The sequence below is a fragment of the Elaeis guineensis genome, chromosome 11 (assembly GCF_000442705.2).
Source record: "Elaeis guineensis isolate ETL-2024a chromosome 11, EG11, whole genome shotgun sequence".
NCBI classification, from domain to species: domain Eukaryota; kingdom Viridiplantae; phylum Streptophyta; class Magnoliopsida; order Arecales; family Arecaceae; genus Elaeis; species Elaeis guineensis.
The window spans coordinates 75,643,574-75,653,907 of NC_026003.2; positions in this window are offsets into that span (position 1 = coordinate 75,643,574).

Consider the following 10,334-nt stretch of genomic DNA (forward strand, 5'->3'; position numbering starts at 1 on the left):
AGCCACTGTGTGTTGTTTGGAACTTTTCCAGCAGATAGCCCCACCATTAAGGGTAAAAATAAATCCCGACACACTTTTGCTGTCATCATGATCAGACTGAAAACTAGAGTCTGTAAACCCTATAAGTCTCAAGTCGGATTCACCATAAACAAGACATTGGTCCTTAGTATTTCTTAAAAACTTCAAGATGGTTTTAACAACCTTCCAGTGATTCTCCCCTGGATCAGATTGGTATCTACTCACTACCCCTAGTGAGTATGCCATATCTGGTCGTGTACATGTCATGGCGTACATGATAGATCCCACTACCGAAGCATATGAAATCCTACCCATACGCTCTCTCTCTTGAGGTGTTGTCGGACAATCCCTCTTCGAGAGAGAAATTTTATGGCCTATCGATAGATAGCCTTTCTTAGAATTCTTCATGCTGAACCTCTTCAGCATAGTATCAATGTACGTAGACTGGGATAAACCAAGCAATCTTTTAGATCTATCCCTATAGATCCTCATCCCTAGGATGTAGGAAGCTTCTCTCAAATCCTTCATGGAGAACTGTGACGAGAGCCAGATCTTTATTCCCTGTAATGCAGGGACATCATTCCCGATTAAGAGAATATCATCCACATACAATACAAGAAATATCACTACTGGACCATTAGCCCACTTATAAATGCAGGACTCTTCTCCGTTCTTAACGAAGCCATACGTCTTGATCGTCCTATCAAAACATATGTTCCAACTCCGGGATGCCTGCTTAAGTCCATAAATGGACCTCTATAGTCTGCACACCTTAGACTCATCAGTGGATGTGAATCCTTCAGGTTGTATCATATACACCTCTTCATCCAGCTCTCCATTTAGGAAAGCTATCTTCACATCCATCTACCAGATTTCATAGTCCAGATGGGCAGCTATCGCAAGCATAATCCGAATGGATTTGAGCATTGCCACAGGAGAAAATATCTCGTCATAGTCTATACCATAACGTTGACGATATTCCTTGACAACCAGACAGACTTTATAGGTTTCCACCTTTCCGTCTGTGCCCCTCTTCCTCTTGAAGACCCACTTACACCCTGTTGGGTATAAAATATCCCCCAGCCGAAGTTCATGACAGGAGTGACCCTCTGGGGATTCTACTGACTTTCAACCTTCGGCGACATCTCTCCGAACCTCTCTGGCGGCCGAGCCTCTGCAACACTCCCAAGTTTTGCCGACGGATAAGCCCCCACTAGCGTTGATCGGATTATTCATGACGGACGGACTCCACCCAAGTTTCCACGATGATCGACCACCTTCTAGACTTCGTCCGGACTCCTACGGGAGTCGGACTTCGTCCCTGACTTCAATTGCAGGTAGACTTCGCCCGGACTCCTACGGAGCCAGACTTCATCCCCGACTCCGGCTGCAGAAAGACTTCGCCCGGACTCCTACGGGAGCTGGACTTCGCCCCCGACTTCAATTGCAGGTAGACTTCATCCAGACTCCTACGGGAGCCGGACTTCGCCCCCGACTTCAATTGCAGGTAGACTTCGCCTGGACTCCTACGGGAGCCGGACTTCGCCTCTGACTTCAATTGCAGGTAGACTTCATCCAGACTCCTACGAGAGTCAGACTTCACCCCTGACTTCAATTGCAGGTAGACTTCGCCCAGACTCCTACGGGAGCCGGACCTCATCCGCGACTCCGGCTGCAGGAAGACTTTGTCCGGACTCCTACAGGAGCCGGACTTCATCCCCGACTCTGGCTGTAGGAAGACTTCGTCCGGACTCCTACGGGAGTCGGACTTCGTGTCCGACTTCGACTGCAGGAAGACTTCATCCGGACTCCTACGGGAGCTGGACTCCGAGCTCCTACTGCAAGCGACCCACTCTGAGTTTTGCTGCAAACGATCTACTTCAAATTTCTACCACGAGCGGTCCGTGCCGGATTCCCACCGTAAGCCTTCACCCAAGCTTCCATTATGGATGAATTCCTTTCAGATTTCTATTGCAGACAGACCTTGGCCGAGACTCCTCGACAAATGATCCCCATCCGGGCTTCTACGGAGACTGGACTCCGACCGAACTTCTATAAGCGGGCAAATGCCGTGCTTACGGAATTCAGTAGCTGGACCCCTCTGACAAACGAACCTCTCTAGCACCATCTGACATCCACCATCGATCGGCCCTCTGCCAAAGTCTGCACGAAATCAGGCTATGCCTGCGGGAAGCTCTGATCGAGCTCCTACGGCAAATGGTCCTCGCCTGCCGCCTTAACGCCCAAGGCACCCAACAGGATTTGCAGCATCCGAGCTCCTCTCAGATGGGTAGCTAGCCACCTCTCTCCGCCAGACACCCCAACCGAACTTCGACCGACAGGCCTGGACCCCCTGACAGGCCGCAGTAACGGCCACAACTTTGCTCCACTTCCTGCAATAGATTCCGCGCGGCTCCATCACTCCCTGACAGGCCGCAGTAACGGCCACGACTCTGCTCCACTTTCTGCAATAGATTCCACGCGGCTCCATCACTCCCTGGCAGACCACAATAATGGCCACGATTCTGCTTCACTTCCTGCGACGGATACCGCGCGGTTCCTCCACCCTCTGGCAAGTCGCAACAATGGATGCCGCTCCACTCCCCGCAACAGACTCCACGTGGCATGTCCCGGTGATGGCCACAATTCCACTCCACTACTCTTCACAACAAACTCCTCCTGACCCCGAGCAGCCCACTGTCAGACGGTTACAAACATCGCTATCAGTCTGTTGCCCCCTCCACCTATAAAAGGGAGATCCCAGATATGTTATTCTCTAAGCTCTACTTTCTATCCTAAAACTCTGCTAAAATTTTTGTTCGAGCACTCCATTCTTGTTAAGGCAGAGAACTGACTGAGTGTCAGAGGGTCTTGCCGGAGCACCCCCAACTCCGGTTTAGACTTCCTTTGCAGGTCCCGACGGCGATCGCGACTCCCTCGACTCTAGCTTCTCCGACGCAGGCGGATTTTTGCACCAACAGGATTGGCGCTAGAGGAAGGGGTGTGTCTTCGCAGTACCTTTGTTCTTAAAGGAGCGCTCAACGGGACCGCCTCCGGTCATCTTTTCCGACGTCCTCTCCTCCTTCCCCCACTAGGTCTTCGCCCGATGCCTCCCCGTAAAGCATCCACGCGGTGATCCACGGCCTTCGCGGCCAGATCTCAGGCTCCGGCCTCACCTCCAGTTTTCCAGCCTCCTCCCCCTCCTCCGGCAACGGCGGTTGGTGCGGAGCAATTCGACCTACTGGTGCAGCAGGTCAGAGGCCTCACTGAAGCTGTGCAGGCCATACAACAGCAGCAGCAGCCGCAGGCATCAGTGCGACTGGAGAGAGCGTCACCAGAACTCCAAAATCCGGCGGTAGGATGGGCCACTTGGGCCAGCCGCCCCGTCTTTCCTGAAAAGATGAATCTGAGGGTGGAGAGCCCTCAGTCAGATCACGATTCCACCCCTGGAAGATCTCACCTCCATTCTGCCAGAAGATCCTTGAGACCCGTAGTCGAGAGATTTTCTGGATCGAAGGCTCCAGGAGATGAACCGGCAGATCGAAGAACTCCGCCATGCTCCCCCTGCTTATGGTGAGGACATTTGTACTGACCCTCCCTTTTCTCAAATGATCATGCAGGAACCGATCCCGCCGAACTTCAAACTCCCTCAATTTGAAAGCTACGACGGGACTTCAGACCTAGTTGACCACTTGGAGGCCTTCCGGACAATGATGCTGCTTCATGGTGTGCCCGATGCCATTCTATGCTGAGCCTTCCTATCCACCTTGAAGGGAGCAGCGAGAAACTGGTACTCGACGCTGAAGCTGGGTACCATCTTTTTCTTTGATCAGATGAGCCACCAGTTTGTGGCTCATTTTGTTAGCAGCCGAGTCCCCAGAAGGGTTCGGAGTTCCTCATCAACATCAAGCAGAGGGAGGGAGAGTCCATTTGGGCCTACATCAACCATTTCAATGTCGCCGCATTGGAGGTCCGGAACTTGGACCAATCGGTAGCGATGGCCGTCCTGAAAGGCGACCTTCAGAAGAATGACCTTTTATTCTTCCTGAAAAAGAAGTACCCCAGGAATTTTGCTAACCTATTGGCTCGGGCCGAAGGGTACGCCCGAGCGGAAGAAGCCTTCAAAATGAAGGATGAGGAGACTGCGAGAGAGCGGCAGGCGGGTGACTCGAGTAAGCCCGCAGTCGAAAAAGGGCGAGAGAAGCTCGGCCACGTTCTCGAACTCCTCCCGGGCACAAGCGCGTCCAGAGTCCTCCCCGACCACATAGGCAGGGAAACCCGGAGCGTCGGGCTCGGCGGGGCTCCCCCCTAGGAAGATTCCGCAGCTATGCCCCCTCAACGCATCGAAAACCCATGTGCTGATGGAGGTCAGAGAGCAGCTCCCAAGGCCAGAGAGGATGCGCACGCACCCCGGGAAGCACAATCCTAACAAGTTCTGCCTCTACCATCGTGACCACGGCCATGACACGGAGGAATGCATCCAGCTCCGAGACGAGATCGAGGAGCTCATCCGACGAGGTCGACTTGATAGGTTCATTCGACGCCGGCCTGAGGGTAGAGAAGATCGCCAAGGGCCCTGCCGCAGCCTGAGCCGCCAAGGAGGGAAGAGCAGTCCAGAGATCGGCCTCCAATTGGGATCATCAACTCCGTCTCTGGAGGACCTTGACAGGAAGTAGACCTTCCACAGCCCTAGGGTTTGAAAACTTGTAAATGTATTGCGAACGATCCCGCTTTAAATCAAGATTTCTTTCAGACTTGCACATCTTTCCTTTTTTGGCATAGACTTGTAACGACAAGGGATGACCCCATCGGACAACAAAAACAAACCCCAATGTGGGCAAGGTTGAAGGCCCGATTATTTGTAGATCGGATGAGGGGAGAGGCCATACAGCGCCCATATGCGCCCCCATAGCCATGTTAGAGACAGGAGGAGAACCTCGTCCTAACATGAGCAAGGTCAAAGGTCGGTTATTTGTAGATCGGATGGGGGGAGAGGCCATACAGCGCCCATATGCGCCCCCACAGCCATGTTAGGGACAGGAGGAGAACCTCGCCCCAACATGAGCAAGGTCGAAGGCTCGGTTATTTGTAGACCGAATGGGGGGAGAGGCCATACAGTGCCCATATGCGCCCCCACAGCCATATTAGGGACAGGAGGAGAACCTCGCCCTAACATGAGCAAGGTCGAAGGCCGATTATTTGTAGACCGGATGGGGGAGAGGCCGTACAATGCCCATATGTACCCCCACAGCCATGTTGGGGACAGGAGGAGAACCTCGCCCTAACATGAGCAAGGTCGAAGGTCCGGTTATTTGTAGACCGAATGGGGGGAGAGGCCATACAGCGTCCATATGCACCCCCACAGCCATGTTAGGGACAAGAGGAGAACCTTGCCCTAACATGAGCAAAGTCGAAGGCCCGGTTGTTTGTAGACCGGATGGAGGGAGAGGCCATACAGCGCCCATATGTGCCCCCACAGTCTCGTTAGGAATAGAAGGAGAACCTCGTCCTAACCTAAGCTGAAATCGATCACATCAGAAATAGGGGAAGAATCTCGTCTCGACACCAATTAAGATCCGACCATTCGAGACCCGACAAGAAAGAAGAAAACCTTCTCGGCATCCTTCTACGCTACCGTGACTTCGTAAAAAGCTAAGGAGAACCCTTGCCTGAAAAAAAAAAAAAAAAGAAGAAGGAGAGAAATGTGAAGGAACAGCGGTGGCTATCCCAACGAAAAATGAAGGCCGAACTACACTAAAAGTACAAAGGACCTCATCTCTATGAAGAGGGAGGAAGAGAAATTAAGATCTATGGTTGCGAACAAAAGGCAAATCGACACGGCGATGGCCAGGAACCTCCAAGGGTGTTGACGTCTAACCAATCAAAAGCACAAGAAACTCGATAATGATGACCTAATACAAAGATGAACAAGGAACCTTCGAACAATATCGACATCGCATGGGACAAAAATGAAAGAAGTCCGGCGCACGACAATTCAACACGACGTACGGGTAAGGTAACAAAGACCTTTTCATTTCATTAGCAAAATGTGCGCTACAGAGCCTGGAAGACCGAAAAAAAAAAAAAACAACAAAAACAACAACGACAACAACAACGGCGACAACAAACAGACAAGCGGCAAAAGAAGACACTTAGAGGGACGAAGGACAAAAAGAGCCCTAAGGGGGCCTGGCTTCCTCCGACTTCAAACTTTCGGCTTCGACCCTCATCAGGGAGTGCCTTAAGCTCTCGACTTTTTCTTCCAATTTCTTCTCTCTCATTAGCATTTCCATATATCTTCGATGAAGCCGCTGGCTTTCGTTCTCAGCCTCTCGACTCTTTTTCTCAGGATCTCAGATTTCGCCTCTGCGTCCTTGGCTGCCCGCTGCTCGTATACCAGCTGGATCTTCAATTGCTACAGTTCGGCCTTCTCCTCCCCAAGGGCGGCAGATAGCTCTTCTATGGTTCTTCTCAGGGATTGGAGTTCGTCGGAATCTCGAACGGGAGCAAACTGAGCCCCTTCAGCTAGCTGCCTTTGAAGGCGAGCAACCTCGTCGGTCGCCATCCTGAGCTTCCCCCTGATTCGTCTACCTGCCGGCACCAGCCGGCCCGGTATGCATCATAGCTCGCCTCGGCATCCTGGAGCTATTGCTGAAGGTCGGAGAACTTCTTCGACCATTCCCGATCGCAGTCGGCCCGAGTCGGAAGCCAGGACGAGCTTCCTTCCAACTGGCTAATCCTCTCCTGTGCAGCCGATAGCTCCACTCTGAGGGAACTGATCTTGGCAGATTGAGCCCAAGATCGATCACTGGCGGCTTCTTGTGTTCCTCGAGCTCCTTCTTGAAGTTCGTTTTCCTCCGACTGTACTCCATGATCCCTTCACGTGGAGGTTCCGAAAGCGGGTGGCCTCCGCGGTGGCTTTAGAGTGGCTCTCCCTCAACCTGCGAAGCTCGCCATCCATCTCCTTCGACCTTTTTGTAAAATGATGAACTTTCTTCTTCAGACGTTGGATCGTGGACTTCAGCAGAATCCCCTGTGGCAGGGGAAGCGCTTCGGTAGGACACTGCCATTGGGAGACAGAAGTGTCAAGGCACATCTCATTGCATAAAGCAAAATAAAAAAAAAGGGGGAGCAGAGTGGAGAAGCCCTCCAAAAGAAGAAACCCAATTTTATTGATTGAATGTTTCTTAAAGACAAGAGGGAAAAGAAAAATTGCAATAAAAGAAAAATACAAAGTTCTGGTCTCAGACCTCTGAAGTAGGAGTCGGGGAGCTCGATGTTCTTGGAAGGGGTACTGCGGTGGCAGTGGCAGTGGGAGAGGGACCGGCTTCGTCTTCAGACACCTCGTCCAAGAAGCCGAGGTCGAGCTCAAAAAATTTCTTGGCCACCTTCTCCTGCAGAGCTTGAATCCTTTGATGAATGCTTCTTGGCCGAACTTGATGTTCAGGTCCCTCATCTTTGCAGAGGCTTTGAACTCCTCCACCATAGAACCCTGGCCTTCGAGACCAGGATCGGGATCTGCTCCACCAAATTTGCGACCTCGGCCTCCGCCTTCCTCACCGTCTCCTCTGAGGTCTGCTTTTCTTTCTCCAGAGCCTGCTTTTCTTTCTCCAGGGCCTCTTGGAGGGTGGCTACCTCGGCTGCCTTTTCTTTGAGGCGAGCAACTTCGGCCCGAGACTCTCCTCCGCTTGGATGGCATCCCTCCTCACCCAGTTCGTCACCTCGATATTGGCAAGGAGCTGGTGCCCGATCTGCAAGGGCGGTTACGAGGTCAGAACGAAGGTTGAGAATTAATAAAATGAAGGAGCGAGGAGAAGGGGGGAGGTGAATCTGTTTACCTCGAGAAAGGATCCTAGGGAGTCCCAAACTCGCTGTTCGAAATCGATGCGATCAATCCTTTGGATGACTTCGGGCAGGATGCAGCCGTCGATCAGTCGCTTTATCAGGTCCCTGTCATTAATGGGATTCTCCCCCGGCTCTCCTTCAGAATCGAGGGACTCTTTGATGATGGCTCGACGGCTACTCACCCTGTGGGCCACCGACTTCCTTCTCCCCCTCTCAACCCCTGGCGCCTCCTCGAAGCGGACCCCCAAAGCGGGAGCCTCAGCGGGGGAACTCCTTGAAGAGGCCTGGGGAGCCAGAGGTTTGGCGTCTGAAGGAACGTCGACTGCGAGGGCCGCCTGGGCAGGCATGGCCGAGCTTGTCTCCTCCGTTCTGGCCTTCTTTGCCGATCCGGAGGCCACGGTGCCTTTTCTTTTATGAGCCTTGAGGCCCCTGGCGAGCATCCGTGCTGCTTCGGCATCCATTCCTAAAAAAAAAAAAGAAGAGAGAGGAAAAGAGATCAGTAATAGAATGAAAAAGAGAGAGAGAGAGAGAGAGAAGAAGAGCGAGAGAAAAGAAAAGAAAGGGAAAGATGGGATACTCGCAGGGTCCAGGGGGCTCAAGCCGATGTTGAACAAAAATTGCTCCTTCAGAAGGTTGGAAGGGAAGGAGTTGAGTAACTAAGAAGTTTTCGGGCGGCCTGAAGGTCATCCTCCCCCAAGCTAGGAGCCCTGCGGATAGAGTCCCTTAGGGAGCCCCAAGGGGGCAATCCCAGCCTCAAGATCGGGCATTGGATGAAGAGGTACTTCTCCTTCCAGTTATGGATTGAAGAGGGAGTACCTTTCAGCAACCCCTTCTTGCCAAACTGGGGGGAGAAATACCACCAGTCCTTCATCGAGGGGTGGTGCTTGAAGGTGTAAATATACCTAAACAAAGAAAGAGATGGCTGAACTTCGACTACATGGCAAAGGGAGAGGAACCCTATCAAAAACCTAAAAGAATTCAATGCAACCGAAGCTAAAGAAATGTCTAAAAAATGGAAGAGGGCGACGATGAAGGGCGAAAGCGGAAGCCGGAGTCCGACGCGGAAGGCCTCCTGATACAGGCAGAAACGGCCAGGTGGGGGGGTGCTTGCCCGATCGGCGGGATCAGGAAGCTCCAGATCGTACTTCGGAGGAACTCCATACTGAACCCTTATCAGTAAAAGTTCATCCGGAGTCAGGGAACAGGGAATAGCACCCGTCGTAAAAATCGGGCGAGGCCCAGCACTAGATGTGGGTTCTCTACAGTGTGGGGGTTCTGGGGTGCTGAGGCCTACGAACTCCTGAAACCACTAGAGGCGGAGGTGCCGGAGGACATTTCAAACAAAGACCCTAAAGATCCTGGAGAAATCAGGCGGGACAAGAGGCGAAAGGTTTGTGGGGGACCAAACTAGAGGAATGCGGCAGAAGAAAAATGGAGGAGAAAGGGCACCTAGATGGCAAGAAGAGAAATGAAAGTTCTGAGACTAACCTAGATCGCTCCGAAGGATGCAGAGGGGCGAGGATAGGGATGACTCGAAGAACGCTCAGGGCCAAGGTGGACGCCAAAGAGGGTCAGAGCTCTCGGAGAGAAGGCAGACACCGACAGAACTCTCAGGCAGAATGAGACTCCTGAAGGCGGAAAGGCGGGTTTAAATAGACCCTGGGATCCGGCGCTATAATGATCGCAGATTTCTCCAGGCCGACCCACACTCGCCACGTGTCCCACTCGCCACCACAGGTGGCTAAAAGTGGCTGACAGCTGACAGAGCCATTACTGTACCGTACTTGGGCCAACGCTCTAGCGAGAATTCTGAAAGGTCCCTTCAGATCGCCCCGATTTGAAAAGATTCCAGCATGCGCGCATTAAATGCCAGAATATCTGAGGGCGATCGTGCATAGGATTCAAGGGGACAACTTCGACTGTGAAAATTTCTCTGTACTTTCTTCATTCGAAACTCGAACTCGAAAGTAGGGGGACTGGTGTTGGGTATAAAATATTCTCCAGCCGAAGTTCGTGACAGGAGTGACCCTCCGGGGATTCTACCGACTTTCGACCTTCGGCGACATCTCTCCGAACCTCTCTGGCGGCCGAGCCTTCGCAACCCTCCCAAGTTTTGCCGACGGATAAGCCCCCACCAGCATCGACCGGATTCTTCGTGATGGACGGACTCCACCCAAGTTTCCACGATGATCAACCACCTCTAGGCTCGTCGACTCCTACGGAGTCGGACTTCATCCCCACTTCAATTGCATAGACTTCACCCCTCTAGGACTTCGTCCGGACTCCGGCTGCAGGGAGCCGGACTTCGTCACTCCCCGACTTCAATTGCAGGTAGACTTTGTCCGGACTCCTACGGGAGCCGGACTTCGCCCCCGACTTCAATTGCAGGTAGACTTCGCTTCCGGACTCCTAAGGAGCGCGACTTCGTCCCCGACTTCAATTGCAGGTAGACTTCGTCCGGACTCCTACGG